At 45.8% G+C, this 15948-nt stretch overlaps 1 protein-coding gene across 1 annotated transcript in view; it reads right to left on the bottom strand.

Moving 5' to 3' along the window:
- NAV2 (neuron navigator 2) overlaps positions 1-15948 on the bottom strand; it is a 710120-nt gene that overhangs the window by 622911 nt on the left and 71261 nt on the right. The window lies entirely within an intron of this gene.

The following is a 15948-nucleotide window of genomic DNA, read 5'->3' as shown; positions in this document are numbered from 1 at the left end:
CTCCACATCATGGAGGGGACGACTGTGGGGAGAGTGGGCAATAACATCAACAACGTCAACACGGCGTGGAGGGTATGATCAGGCAGGCAAACTAGGTTCAAACCTGACCCACCACTTACTGTGTCCAGACACATTACTTAACCTTTGGGAGCCTCAGTTTCCTCATCTGTAAAATGGGATAATAATAGTACCCACCTCGTAAGGATCCCTGAGATAATCCATGAAGGGCACATGGTACATGTTAAGGCCCAATGTCGCAGTGAAGTACTCTTTTAAGTCATAGGACAAGGGATGGGGTGGTGGTGACTCAGAAGCCAAGTGAAGCAGGAGTCAAAAGTAGGCTCACTCTATATAATGGCCAAGGCGGCTGAAGGGCCGAGCACCAATGGCTTTTCATTCTTTTAAGAATTCATTTCAGAAACACTAAATCATCATGCTTATGTTGGCATTGAGAGGAAATGATGTTATGTGGGAAAACACACATATGGATGACTCAAAAAGTGATTCAGAAACCACAGGCCCTAACTGGAGACATTTTAGGAATACCTTACTCAATTTATTTTGCCTACATCTTTTTTACACTTGCACAAGAGTGGTAGGATAGAAAGCTATGTCTAATTAAGTGTAAGAAAACTCTTTCAATAAGTAGACAAATTCTCAGTGATGAGAATGCATCATGTCATAGCTTAATTGCCGGCAATTTTTTTTCTGAGTGGTACATAAAATCATAGTGAATTTTATCACCAATGGCATTTGAGATTTGGTGAAATAAAATAACTCACCAACAGACATTTGGTATACGACCTACTTGTGAGCTTAACTGCCTAAAGAAGGGATTTACTCTAAAGTATAAAGGACTGCTCTACTTTATGTTCCCAATATTTATGTCTCCACTATTTCCCAGAGTTAATTTTGCTGGGAAATGAGAGTACAAAGAAAGACAAGAGGAGAGAGGGAAGGGGATGGAAAGAGAGATGAGAGGCAGAATGTGGGATGATCTAAAGCCAATTTTGCATAATTGTCATTTGCATACAGGGCCAATCCTACGAGGAATCACTATTTAGAAGGATGACCCCAATATACCGTGAAATCCTCAGTCATCAAGCAAAGATTGTATTGTATTTACCATATGTGTTTGGAAAAAAAAAAAGTGGATATTGGGTTACTGAGAAGTTTGCAAGGCTTGGAAATGAAAGATTTTTCTGGTTAGCCTCAAGGAACCAGAAACTTACAAACCTTGGACATTCCAGTTAAAAAAGAGTTGACGTTGGTAGCAGCTTCATCTTATGAGTGGTCACTGTCTCCTTTGTGGCAGAGCACATGATATCCTTGCTGCCCCTTCTGTACTCTCACCGACAGATTGGTACCATCAAGATTTAGGAGAACTGGTGACCAACGTGACAAGTCGAGACAGATTTGGGGAACATGAAGAACCTTTTCAACTTTTCTGAAAAGAACCTTGGCAAAAGTCTCCCAGGCCTTTTGTTTCTTTCCCATGCCTTTTTTTGACCATAAAAGTATGAGATTCAAATGATGATTGATATTTCCATGTATAAGGTCAATGAACATCTTTTTGATATTTGAAGCCCCATTTATAACAAAGCCAAGGTGTTGGCTCCCAGCTCCCAGTCTATAATGATTTGATTGCACGAGATAGGGAAACTCCTCAGGTCCTGTTAGAACAGTGCTTGCCTTCTAAGGGAGCTAAGAAGAAATGTGCTCCAACCATGGGGGTAAACCACTGTGGATCCATCCATGTGACTTCGTGTAGAGTCCAGGAAGCAGCTGCCCACTCGGTTCTGGATTCCATGCTTCCGACGGGGACTCAGCTCCTTTCTTCTTCTCAAGGCTGCACTGCAGAACTCCTCACGTCCCCCCTTTCTCTTCAAGTTCCTAATTCTTCTTTTACTAATTATCAATAATAAAACATTGGCCATTCTGACATACTAATTCTTCTCTGAAAAACGCTTCATTTCCCCATAACCCAATTGCACAGAAATAACCCCCAATGTCACTTCCCCCCTTCAGGGACTAAGATGCCTTACTGTCTGTAATGTCCCTATCATCAACAGCCACTGATCACCTACTATGCATAAAATCAAATGCCTGGCTCCAGCTTCACTGATAATTTTGTAGTATCCATCTCTTGAGACACATGGAAAGTTGTACCTTCTGTTTCTTATGAGGTAGACTGCTGTTTGCCAATATCCATGTTATCCTCTCTTCTTTGGCATATTTCTTAGTAGCCTTGCATCCAAGGGAGGCCATGTGATTAGTTGGCACCAATGGAGTGTGGGCAAAGTGACCAACACCTAAACCTCTTGCATAATATGTCATGCTTTCTCTTCTTTTGCCTATTGGCGAGACACTGAAGATCTAGTGGATTACCAGGGGGAGAGTGGTCAATAAGGTCAATGGTAGTTACAGGCATGGAGGCTACCAGCAGGCCCTGGGGGATGTACGTGATGGGAGAGCCCTGAGACGGAAAAAGCCCGGGTCCTTGAGTGTTTATGTGGAGCAGAGCCCCCTGCTGATCCACTGGAAACCATGCATGAGTGAGAAATATCCCTTTACTGTGGTAAGCCATTGAGATTTGAAGGTTTATCTGTTATAGCAGCTAGCATTACTTACTTTAACATATTTCTATTTTTTAAGAACTCTTTCTTAATGCAGATTTTATTTGTGCATGTGATAGCTTAAACATTTCAATTGGATTTGAGATTTTTTGAAAATCAGTGATCTGCCTTTGAGTCGGGGGAAAACGCAATTTGCCAACGGTGGTCACAACTGCAAGGAGTTAACATAAAGGCCCCGATTAGATTCGGAGTCTAATCAGGCCGTCCCTGTGGAGCTAACATCCTTCAACAAATGAGCATATTGCCAGCTCACAGAATGCTTGGTCCATACCACAGCCTTTCAGTAGAGCAGATGGGGGTTTTGATATAAATTGTGCTGGCATTTGCTGCTCTGAAAATAGATTTGGTTTTGCCTGCTTCCAAACTCAGATTTTAAAAGCAATAGTCAACAAGTTTCATTCCCTCCCTTTAGGCAGGTCAACAGGGCCAGACCTCTGTTTCCTATTAAAAAGCACAGGAATAAAGAATCCAAGCATCTCAGGCCCATCTCAGGGCTCTTGGGCTCTGCCTTGTTGTTACCTTATCAAATGCAAAAATCTCCTCTACAGCCTTCCAGATGGAGCATCCAACCTGTGTTTGCTCACCCTTTTCAATGGGGAGCTCACCACTTGATGAAGTAATACACTGTAGTGTTGAAGAACACTGCAATTAGAAAGCGGAGATGGCCCCCACAAACCTTCCATTCTGCATCCCATATCTGCCCTTGAGAGGCCCCCCTCCAAATGCAATCCCATCTCCACATATAGACCCTTCAGGCACCGTAAGACAGAAGTGAAGGCTGAATACTCATCTTTTTCTTATCTCTGTCCCAACTCCTCTCTCCTCTTGACAGCATAATTTCTAGGACCCTTCCTTAGAACATCCTCCAGCTCATCAATGGCCTGTGAGAACTGGAGTGCCAGGAGCCGGCCACAAGTGTGAGCAACATGGAGAGGAATGGGGTCAACATCAGTGTGTTCGGGACATTATGGTTCTGGGGGAGCTGGGCTCTTGTGATGAAGTACAGTTGCCTCAGAGGAGAGCAACAGTTCTCCTCAGCTCCAGTAAGGCCCACTGCGAAGATAAAAACGAAGATAAGGAAGCAAGAACTTGGGCCTCGTGGAATCCCTGGGATGGATTTGCACTGAAAACTGGGGTAATCAGGATCCAAGGCAGTTCTCACTGCAGGGACACCTCTGCTGCTCCTCAGGAGCCCAGCTCCATCCTGACTTCTGCTGTCCCCGTTGCTTCCCACCAGCTGCCTCGCCCGTCCCTCAAGTCTTTTAGCACCTGCTTACTCCCGGCTAATACCTCCTCACGTCCACGAGGCCCCTTGGCCTCTCCTGCCGGCCTCCTCTGTGAGGGTGTGCTTCATGGTCTTTTCCCATAATACTCTCTATGACTTAAATTCAAAACTTCCACAGGGAGAGAACTTGATATTTTTGCTTAATCACCACCAACGCAGTCATGCAAAGTTGTAGCGTCAGGTCGCCCTGTCAGCGCTGGCCACCTACAGATTAGTTCAAATAGCCTCCTCTGACACATCAACAAGGATGAGAGGGGTGGGCCACAGGGTACGAGGGTGATGATTTTTACAGAAGAAACTCTGTAAGGGTCTTTAGCAAGATGGGCCCATCTTGGCTTGCCCCTTCTTGAACCGCATTCACGAATCCAGGCTTATCAACGCTTTTGACAGCCACATTCCACTGGAATCCTCCGTCATTAAAAATCCCAAAGTTGTGTTTTACCAGCTGCTGCTAAGCCACCATTCTCCACCCTGCACCCATGAGTGCAAATCTTGGCCTCTTACAATTCATTCTGGTAGATTCCACTTAAGGTCCAGTCCTGGAAGTTCTCTTGATCCGAATTCTGTCCTCTGATACCGAGCTTTTTGTGTCTGGCCTGTAAATCCCCCAGGTTCCTCAGAACCCTATCGGAACCACAAAGAAAGGAAGCAGAACGAGAAGGTTGGAGTCAGCACCCAGCCCCAGCCCCACTTTGGCCAGAAAAATTGTTTAACGCAATTGAATTCCAGGTAAGAGTTTGTTGGAACAATGTTCCTGAAACAAAAATCAAATTTGAAAACCGTGGAGGGCAGACTTCTGTGGGGCTTCTATGCTCAGTGGTTGGTCTTGTTTTTCAGCACACCAGGATGCACGGCTTGCACAAACCCCCGAGCCTCCTCCTGGCGCTCATTGGAGCCAACAGGGGCACTCCAGCCCCCTATTGCTGCCCCAGAAGTCAGGAAATGCGGCAAAGAGCCAGGAGAACGACTGGTGACCTCCTTACTCCAGGAAGCAACAGCCCGCTGTGCCGTTTCCCGCTTCCGGCTTTACGCAGCACAGTTCAGCATGGCTTAAGGGATGGGCGCTTTATCCCTGGCACCATCAGACCACCGGGGCAGAGGGACAGCAGGTGAAACTGGCTGTTGCCAGCTTCCAGGCAGGAAGCTGCATTTCTATGTTGCCTTTAATAAAGCGAAAATAAGACATGTACCGTAAAGATTTAACGGGCTATGGAAGGGGCTTTTTCTGTTGTGTCCGAATCTTGGCTAAAGCCTCAAGCTAAACATAATGGGCGACAAGTGGCCCATGATCTGCTCGACACATCCCAGCAGCACTTACTGAAAGATGGCGAAGGTAGTTCTGAGACCCCCTTCCCACTCAGGCTGTGTAAGAGGAGGCGGGGGCTTGTCTGCGGAGCAGACCTTTCTAAGGACGCTCGTGGAGGACTGGGACGGGAGAGAGAAAGAGGGAGGCGCTTTCCACCCTCTTCCTCACTGGCCAGCTGAGGGTGCCCCAGAAGAACCATGCAGAAATCGGGGATCCATGCACGAGGGGAGACTAACTTCTTGCCTCCATAACTGGATGTGTGCTGAGTTCTGGAAATTTGTAAAAACAATTCCCTGGTGTTAATGGAGCAGAGAGAAGTGAGGAAGTTCTTGGGAACTTGATGGGCCTCCAGGGATTTGAAAGGATATGTGAAATGAACGCTGCTCCCGCGGGCTGAAGCTGCCGTGACGGCAGGGCAAGGGGCTGGGGTCAGTGGTGGGGTTAGCCGCTCGCTCAAGTCTCAGCGGGGCGAGGATGCACTGCACCCACGGGACAGGGGACGCTGGTGAAGGCCACTGGGCTTGAATTGTCTCGAAAGAACTCAGCTGAAGAAGGCTGTGGGAGAGGGAACTGAAGGAGCGGAGCGGGCACCACAGAGGCCAGCCGTGGGGGCACAGGCCAGGACGGGCAGTGCAGAGAGCTCAGAGGACACACCAGCTGCTCCACGGAAGAGCCGACTTTGAGAAAGGTAACTGGACGGCTAGGCGAGAAGCACCAAGAGCATCTGCTGCCTGAAGAGGCCTCTGCCCCATCCTTCCTCCCCTGCCCAGCCCTGAGGAGCCGGAACTGGGGAGGAAAGGGAGGGAGGCAGGTGAGAAGCGGAGCAAGGACAACGCAAGGACAGAGGGTGCGCCTCCTTCCCCACTGTCGCTTCCTGAGCTCCAGACCAGGGCGAGCTGATGGGAGGGATGAAGTTTTAAATTGAGCGTCCAACTAAAGTTTTCGACTTAGATTGGACTAGACGTTCTAATAACTCAAGATGAGGCTGCTGCTTCTTTTTAGTGACCGAAAGGGACCAGAAACTACGAGTGTCACTAAGTGACAGGGAAGTGAGATTGATGGCACTGGCAAGAGAAAAACAACGGGCTTTCCTGATGGAACCCTACTGAGGTCAGGCCGCTGGAGAAACTGGTTGTGTGGTCTCAGAACTTAATTTTCCAGCCTTAGAGTCCTCATCTGTTAAATGGAGACAAGAATACTCACCTCCCAGAGGTGTTTTGAGGATTAAAATGAAACCACATATGCCAACAATTAAAATGAAAGCACTTTATATGCCAATGTATAAAGTGTCTGGCCCTTGGGGGTGCCCAGCCAACGTCTGCCATCACCGAGCAGGGGTCCCTCCCTAGAATGTCCAAACCAACAGACTTCTAGAATAGCAGAGCTGAAGAGACTGTGGAGAGCTGTGGTCCAGCCTCCTCACATTACATATGATGAAACTGAGGTTCAGAGAGGCGGGGGTCCAGCTGCCTGAGGCCACCCAGTGGGCTAATGGCAGAGTTAAAATTGGGACCCCCAAGCTTCTAACCCCCACGCCAGCCTTTTTTCTACCAAGCCCGGGGGCACTCCCACAATCAACAGTGAAGGTCTGTTGATTGGTTGATTGAAAAGTGACCAGAGGCCTGGCCCCCTTGGCAGTGCCAGGAGCTGCCAGATAAATGAATGCATTGGCACAAATTTTCATTCACCCAGCAAACCTTCACAAGTATCAATCCTGTGCCAGGAACTGTAAGGGGAGCTGGATCCAGACCTGGAAACCACCGTCTCTGTACTCACTGAGCTCCCAACCCTACGAGGGAGGCTAAGGATTCTGAGTGTGCCTGGGGGATTCTAGAAAGGCTTCACAGATGGGTTCATGAACTTGTGCAACGGATGGAAAAGGATGGAGGTCCATTCAGAATTTTCCCCTGTCCCCTTCTCCCAGGCAGCCTCTCTCTCTTACGGGCATCCAATTTTGAGTTCCCCAGCTCTGTAAGCAGGCTGGCAGAAAGTCCTCTCTCAACTTACTTTGCCTCCAAGTACCTACTACACTGCACACAAGTCAAGGTTCTTAGCCAAGAGCTTTCTTGATGCAGACGAAGAAAGAATCACTTGGGAAAGAGTTTGCCAACAATTAGTTTGCACATCTCTGCTCATTTCATAATCTAACAGTCCTGCCAATCAGCTCTGCTTTTCCACCCTGATTGTCTGTTTACAAATTTTTACAACAGGAAGATGACGGTGAGTGGCAGAGAGGAAAGATGACTGTAAGACACAGGACTTCCCTGAACAGAACAAAGCGAATAGAGCTCAAGGTTCAGTTGCTGGGCAGGGTGTGAGACTTCACATTAGAGCAGCACCATTCACCCAGAGACCTCAAAGCACTTAGGGAAGAACACAAGCTGCGTTTTTTTTTTTAAATCAGGTAATCCAAATCTGAATTCAGTGTCCATGTAGGTAATATCAGGGATAAGCACTTACCTCTTTGGGTATAAAACCAATTAAAAGCAGCCAAGGCAGTACAGTGGCTTGAATGTGTCAAGGAGATAATTCCCAGTGATGGCTAATGGGATCAGTCCCGATTTGCAGCTGGCAAAATTTTCAGGGGCTCTAAGCTCAGCATGGAAGGACTGACCACTAGACAACCCCTTCTAAGCCAAAGGCACTGGTAGACAGAAGACAAGGCTACAGAACACATTGGGAAATGATGGGAAAGAGACTGTGGGAATGAAGATGCATTGTACAAATAACACATTTATGGTTGCCCAATTATTTGACATTTTCAAGCAGGATGATGGTCTAGTCTCAAACCGGAGATTGTAAATGAGAGGCCCATAGACCAAATCTAGTCCATGTGTGTGTTTTGTTCGGCCAATATAATGTGTGTGAATGTTATTTGAATTAGTTGCCAAACTTAAAAACTGGAATATTTAACAAAAAATCTGACTTCTGGGTTTTATTAAAAACTTGGAAGATCTCAAAGATTTAAATATAAAAAAAGGAAACTATTATAATAGCAGAAGAAATCATTGGAGAATTCTTTTATAACCTCTGGATAAAGAAGGCTTTTCTAATTTGGACCCCAGATCCAGAAGTTATAAAGGAAATGATTGATAAATTTGACTACATAAAAGTCAAAAACACCATAAACAAAGTCAAAAAGACAAAGAACAAACTGGGGTAAAAATTGCAACTCATTACACACGTATAATCTCTCTAATACATAAAGACTTCAAGAAATCAGTAAGTAAAAGATCAACAACCCAATAAGAAATAAGCAAATGATATAAACTGACAGTTAACAGATAATGAAATACAAGTGGCTTTTAAATGTAGAAAAAATGTTCAGCTTCACTCACAATTTAAAAAAAAAAAAGCACGTTAAACTACACTGAGATGCCATCTCTCTCTCTCTTTTTTTTTTTTTGGTGAGGAAGATTGGCCCTGAGCTAACATCCATGCCCATCCTCCTCTACCTTTTGTATGTGGGATGCTGCCACAGCATGGCTTGATGAGCAGTGCATAGGTCTGTGCCCGGGATCCAAACCTGTGAACCCTGGACCGCCAAAGCAGAGCGTGGGAACTTAACCACTATGCTACTGGACTGGCCCCCAGATGCCAATTTTCATGAGTTGGAAAGGCAAATATCCCAAACCTTGATAATATACACTGTTGGCAGGGCTGTGGGACATTGCAACTACTCCTCCAGAAAATTAAACAACAACAACAACTATTTTGTGCCACAGTCCAGAAACCATCTGACTTTTAATCACGTGTCTAAAAGACTAGATTCCATTGGGAGTTTCGTACCTGGATTCTGAAGATGGAAACAAGAACTTTGTCTGGATCCTATTTGGCACTTAACTTGAACATGCTCCTCCCCTATAATTAGGCAGAGGTTCTGGTTAAAAATAAAAGGGTTTCCTCAGTATCCTAGCTGCATGTGCTCTTCTATGTCTTACTAAAAGAGAGAGAGAAGGGGAGAAGCAGCAGGAGGGAGAGAGAAAGTCTAGCACCATTGCAAGCTCCCCCCGCACCAGGAGCCCCGTAGAGCTTCATAAGCATGATCACATTTCTTCCCCACAACGGCCCCAGTGCATTGCTGTCTTCTTTTTGTAGGAGAAGAAACAGACTCAGAGCAGCCATGTGACTTGACCTTCTTTGACAGATATGCGCAGGGGCTGAACAAAGGGGCCACAGCGCGGGTCTGCATGGAGGGGAAGCTTATTCTGATACGGGTTGTTTTGGTTGAATGAGTGAAGGAAACCGGAAGCTACGGGTGTCCTGGTCAGCTGCTGACATGTCTCAGTCACACTGTAGCCACGTGCCATGCGATGGATTTCATTTGTGCTTTTCTTTAATCCTCTTCTCCAGTGAAGAGGTGCCAAGACCAGTACTGAGTGGCTGCTCTGTGTAAAGGAAACAGCAGTGGTGAGCCCCTCGAAGGCCATTGCTTCCTCTGATTAGAGGAATAAGCATGGCTGACGCTTTGCACTGCATAAATCATCAGGTTCCTGGACAATGTGATGGAGGTGGGGGGTCAGATAGGACCTCGAGAGTGACAGGAATTTCCTGCTAATAGAGCAGTTGGGGGAGGAGTCAATCAATTCATTAGAAAACAGAAAATGATAAGACTGTGCTGAGACTGCAAAGACGTTCCCACTGGTTATAACCTATTTGGTTTCCCTTTCCCCATTCCCCAAGTCATATTCCTCTCTTGGCAAGTTCACCATGAGAGACACTAGGATTCTTGCTGACCTGTCCCTCCTCGTTAATGGAACCACTTGTGGGTAAACGTTGTTATCCTTGGCAAAGGAATATCTTTGGAAACCAGGGATTAGAGCGAAAGGCCAATATTTTTTCTGTAACCAAGGAGCATCCCTGATTTATTTCTTCATGGGTCCTTCATGGAGTATCGGGTTGTGATGGCAAAGAATCCCAGAGAAGAGTGATGGAGAAGGAAGCCATTCAATGGCCTGGGAAAGCTGAGCTCCTTTGGAGACTGCCAGCAGCACCTCTCCATTCCAGAAACCTCCCTTGTGACCCATCTGAGCCCTTCTTTGGGGAAGAAACAACTCTATTTCTAGAGCTGTGATGCAAATTGGTTTTGTGGGATGCTCTAAACACTGATTAAAACCACTGAGAAAAGGAGAGGGTGGGCAGGAAGCTGTCAAATTTTGCAGAAAACCACATTCCCAGAGTCTCTCCAAACTCATGTTTCCTTTCACCATTACTCAGAATTACTGAGCTGGAGTTGTCAAAATAGTGCATTTCTCTGAAATAGCACAACTTCAGTTAATCAAATCTTGCTATATCAGAGCCCTCAGTAACTCAAAAGCTATCTGGTTCCCTCTTTCCCTCTGTCATTAAAACAAAAAGACAAAAGATAAGGAAACAATCTCACCTCAGGGCTTTGGACAATAACTTTTAGCAGATATCTTGGGTTTGACATCAACAATGAAGAGCTGCTGTAAAAACTAATGTTCAGAATTACAGGCCTGGGGTCCTTGAATAGCCTCAATCATCAAAAAAACGATTTGATGTGAGTCTTATACTCTATCTACTAGAGTACGAAAAAGAACTGAGAACTAACAAGGGTTGAAACCAAAAGAGTTTTCTGGATAAGCCTCCATTATCCAGAACCATCCTTGTCCCCAAGTTTAGCAGTTAATGAAGTGGCACTGAAACTTCCCATTGCTGGAGGCATGTTTCTTGGCCATTATTCTGTGACACAACAGATCAGAACCACATAAAATGCACAGAAGACTAAACCACAGGATATCTAGTTCTAGTCAAGACTGTAACCAACTGGCTACAAGTCCTTCTAATTCTTTGGCTCTCTGCTTCCTTACTTGTAAGATAAGCCAGTGGAATTTGCACAAGCTGACCTTGGATGGGAGGAAAGAGAGACTAGCCGGGTGCAGAGGACCCACCCAGTTGGAAGAAGGAAAAGGCTTCTTGAAGAAGCGAAGAGCATGATTAAAGGCACATCAGTGGTAAAGCATGTTGTTGTTTTCCTTGGATCTGGTGGCCCATCCCCGCTCTTCTTGGATATGGATTGGCTGTTCCTTTCTCCAAGAATAGCTTTTCCTTTCTTCTGCATGTGTCTAAATTCTATGCATCTTTAAAGCTCCAGTTCAAAAGTCATCTCCTTCATCTCTCTTCTACGAATAATCTCTTCACTGTATCATTCCAGCACGAATTTGTGCCTCTATGATGATGCTTATCATTTTGCCTTATCTTAAAATATTCCATACCAAATTGTAGTCTCCTAGACACAAGGCTGAATTCCATATTTGTGTACCTGATAATGCCTAGCAGAATGCCTTGTGCATAGTAGGTGCTCAAATCACTGAAGAATGACTGAATGACTGGCTGACTGACTGAATGAATGAATGAAATACCGTAATATCTGGACACAACAAAATTACTCCAGTTTAACCTAAATACTTTAAATATTTTTATTTTGAAATTCTTGCTTAGATCTTCTTATAAAAACACTCGAATAATCCCATCCCAAATTCTATGCTTAATTAGTTATGGATCCCCCATTTGACTGCTTCTTAGAATGCAGAAGAACCTTTAATTTCTGAAGGCAAATCTTCGATGAATGTCACACACAGTGCTCTTCTCATCGCTCTCAAATAAATGGCCATGACAGTATTTCAGCCCCAGTCTACTGGGAAAATTTAACTCCTCTCTTACAGCCCCACCTCCCAAAAACCAGAAAATAATACTTAGAGAACCAGTAATCTTTGTTCAACACACATAAAGGAGAAAACAATACCCATGGCTCCTCAAAGCTGTATATTAGCCACACTGCAGAAAGTATCTCATTGATATTAATGTGCTTACAGCTTATTACACAAAAATTAATTTAAAATTGAATAAGGCCAGAGCTCAAAATTCTGCATGTCTAATTTCCCTGCTAAAGCAGCTTATACAATGAATAGCTAAACTTCTAAGAGCATTAGTTTATCATGGCGCAGCATACAACTCCATTTTAGATCACCCCTTTCACAGGATATCGGGGCTCTGAGGCTTTACGGGTCCTCCATTAACGCGTCATCTTTGGGGAGGGGAGGTAGATCTAAATGGACTTAATGGTATCTTATGACTCTCAGCTCAGGCTTCAACCCCTAGGGAAGTGCCCGGTTATTTCCGAACCACAAATGGCCCATCCCAGGCAAGATGGAGAAACCTGCCAGAAGTCTCCCATGGTCCCAGATATCTCGGCAGACTCATGAGGAACTTAGAGGGAAGGAACCATGGCAAGTCAGGTCAAGCTGACTCCTACCTCTCAGGTCCCGGTCACTCTGCTCCCTGACCTCTGCTCCCTGGGGGCAGTCGTGCAAAGTAGAGAGATAATGAACACTGGAGTTAGACAGTCATTAGCAAGCAACTTCCACCTCTGAGCCACAGTTCCCCATGTAATACCTACCTTATAGGATTGTGTCAAGAGCCTGATAAGGTAACACACATGTCGCACCTGGCACAGTGTGGATGCTGAACAAATGCTCTCCCCACGTAAGACAAAACCCAGAGCTTCAGTTTGGCAGCTCAGCAGTTTTACTTATTTCCCCATAACGTCGAATATTCCCAAGCTTCTTGCCTGTCAAGTCTACCGGACAGTAAATTCTTGAAGGTAAGAGCCGCAGCTCATTCACCTCTGTGTTCCCGGGACCTCGCACAGAGCGTGGCACACAGTGGCTAGCCGAGAAACGTCTGTAGAACAACGAATGGAAGAATGGAAAAGAACAGCCCCAGGTGTTGTGTGTTGACCACCAGCACTTTACACGCAGTAGACCATCTGACCCATATGACCTAGCCCTGGAAGGCAGGCATTGCCTCTGTTTCACAGTTAAGGATACAAAAGCTCAGAGAGATTTGGTATGGGGACTTCGCTGAGGCTACACAAATAATAAACCACATGAAATTGCCTATGTTCCACCTTTAAAAACATACAAATGAGTAGTCACTCTGTATCAGGCACTGAGCCAAACACCCTGTGTACATTATAATGTAAACATTACAACCTTTTGAAATAAGGGAAATTACAGATGGGGAAACTGAGGCTCAGAAGGGTTAAGTAACTTGCCCACGGTTCCAACCATTTCAGGCTTACAGCAATGGCCATTTCAAATGGGGTCAACCTGATATTAAAAGGGAAAACCAGGATTCGAAGCCCCTGGTGTGCTGCTCCGCCTCCTGAATAAATGAATCAGTGAATGACAGGACAGGGGAGGGAAGGAGAAAAAGAAAAAGCAGAAGAAGAGAGAGAGAGAGAGAGAGGAGAGGGGTGAGAAGGGAAGATGTTGGCAAACACTGTAACTATCTGAGTAATTCCTACAAGGCCAAAGCTTTCCTATTTAATCTTCTGCATAACTGCTGCCGTGGGGACCTGGCTGGCCTCCAAACCTGTAGTTCCTGGGCATGAATGAAACACCAAAGGGCAGGACTCTCCTTTGTGCTTAGCCCCAGAAGGGCCATGTGGATGGTTTCCTATTGGATGGGAATGGGGCTCTCCAGCGCCAGCCCATCCCAGAACCTTGCACAAGTGGCCGCCCTCTGTTGGGGTTGGCATCTCGGGGGCATTGCTTCCCGTTGCAGTGGCCCCTAATTGCTCTCCAGGGCAGTGGGGGCCTCCCTCTCTGGCTGGCAGCCCATCGTGCTGGTCCAGCTCACTGTTCCACAGGCTTACTCACCAAGGCCTCTTAAAACCACTGGTGCTCTCACCATCGGAAGTCAGGCCAGCCCAGGAGAGATCAGGGCAAACCATGCCAGCTCTTCTCCTACCTGGCACTGTGCCCTGGAGCAAGGACTTGCAGAACCTCTGAGGAGGGAGGACTCCTCAGAGGAGAAAGAATGGACTGGGAGCAAAGAGCCCTGGGTTCCAGATCTGGCTCTGCCTCTACATGTTACCTTAAGCGAGTCCCTTCCTCTCTCTAGGGAAAGAGACCCACCAACCATGGGCCTGGAGTTTGATCATCTCTTTTAAGCCTTATAACAATCCTGTGATGTGGGTATAAGGTTTTTCATTACAGATAGGGAAACTGCAGCTCAGAGAGGTTAAGTGATCTGTACAGTGTCACACAGCAAGAAAATGGGGAGTTGGGATGTGACTCCAGGTTGATCTGGCTTTGAAGGCTACGTTCTTGCCATCTCCCTGTCAGAGACTCTGCTCCCTCATTCGTGGTAAGGGATGATGGTCATTATGTCAACCTCTCATGCTGAGGCAAATCTCTCAAGAAAACCTCTCTCTTAAGGCACTTAATGTGGTATCAGTGTTAGGAGTCAGGATCATTATGCTATTCCTCTCCCATCTCAGGCCTCAGTTTACCCATTGTGAACTGAGGGAGCCAGATTATCGTTTCCCAAACTTCCACTTCCACGATTTTTTACCTTATCCTGATATCACATACACTAATACTTAATGTTTGTCTTTAAATCAACGAATTTTTAAAAATTTAACATCATCCTAAGGAATAATATGCATGAAATCAAAGATTTAATGCACTCATTATATTCTTTCCTAATACATAACAAAATTAATTGGTAATTAAATTATAAACTCTTCATCGAGGCAACACTTAGGAGCATCCCATCAGAGGCAAGTGAGCCTTGTTTGGGAGAAATGCTGAACTCAACGACCTCTGAGCTTTCATTCAGCTCTTGCTCTGGAAGTCTCTGCCCCTGCCCCCCTGCCTGGATGTGTGTGTGACTTGGATCCACGTCATCTCCCAGTCGAGTGGTGTGGTCCTCCGTGGTGGAGGCCAGGCTGGCATGGAGGCAGCTGTGTGTGTGATGGGAAGCTGGACTGCAGTAGGCGAGCAAAGGCGGCAGAAGTTGCTCTCTGAGAACCCAGGGCATGGTTTCCAGCTGACATGCAGCCAGGCAGGGCTGGCGTGCCTGGGGCAGGAGACTGGCGAGCATGAAGGGTTGGAGAGCAGGAAAGGGGCAGGGTCCCACTGAGTGATGAGCCCTTCCGCCAGCAGCCATGCATCAGACCCAAGGCCTGGCTTCCCACGGTTGAGGCTAGGGAGAGCAGCTGGCCATGCCTTCAGGGGCAGCAGCATCCTCAGGGGTCTAACTATGGAAGGGGGTGTCGGGGGAGGTTCCATAAGCACCCTGCCACACACTGTGGAGATCACCCTTAAACTTTGTTTTGTTGTGCTTGTTGGCTTTGCTTTTCCTTGAAGCACAACATAATACAGAAAAATACACAAACACAAGTGCACAGCTTGATGGATTTTCAATCACTGAACACACCTATGTAACCAGCACCCAGATAAAGAAATAAAACATCAGCCTCATCCTAGAAGCCCTCTCATGCTCCTTTCTAGCCACTACCTCACCCCAAGGGTGAACACGACCCTAATTCCTAACATCAGAGATTGGTTTTGCCTATTTTGAACTTTAGATAAATGAAATCATACCTACTCAGTCTTGTGTCTGGCTTCTTTTGTCCAACATTATGTGCGCAAGATTCATCCATATTATTGCATGTAGCTTCAGTTTATTCATTTTCATTGGTGTATGATAGTCCATTATATAAACATACTACAATTTATTCATTCTACTCTTAATTGGTATTTGGACAGTACTTAGTTTTTGGCCATTATGAATATGAATTTTCTAGCACATGACTTTTGCCTTCATTTCTCTTGGGTACATGTATAGGAATGGAATAGCTCAGTCATGGTGTATGTACATGTTCCGGTTTAGTGATACTGATAGTTTTC

Source organism: Diceros bicornis, chromosome 7 (assembly GCF_020826845.1).
Source record: "Diceros bicornis minor isolate mBicDic1 chromosome 7, mDicBic1.mat.cur, whole genome shotgun sequence".
Classification (NCBI taxonomy): Eukaryota; Metazoa; Chordata; class Mammalia; order Perissodactyla; family Rhinocerotidae; genus Diceros; species Diceros bicornis.
This window is presented reverse-complemented; position numbering and strand designations above follow the sequence as displayed.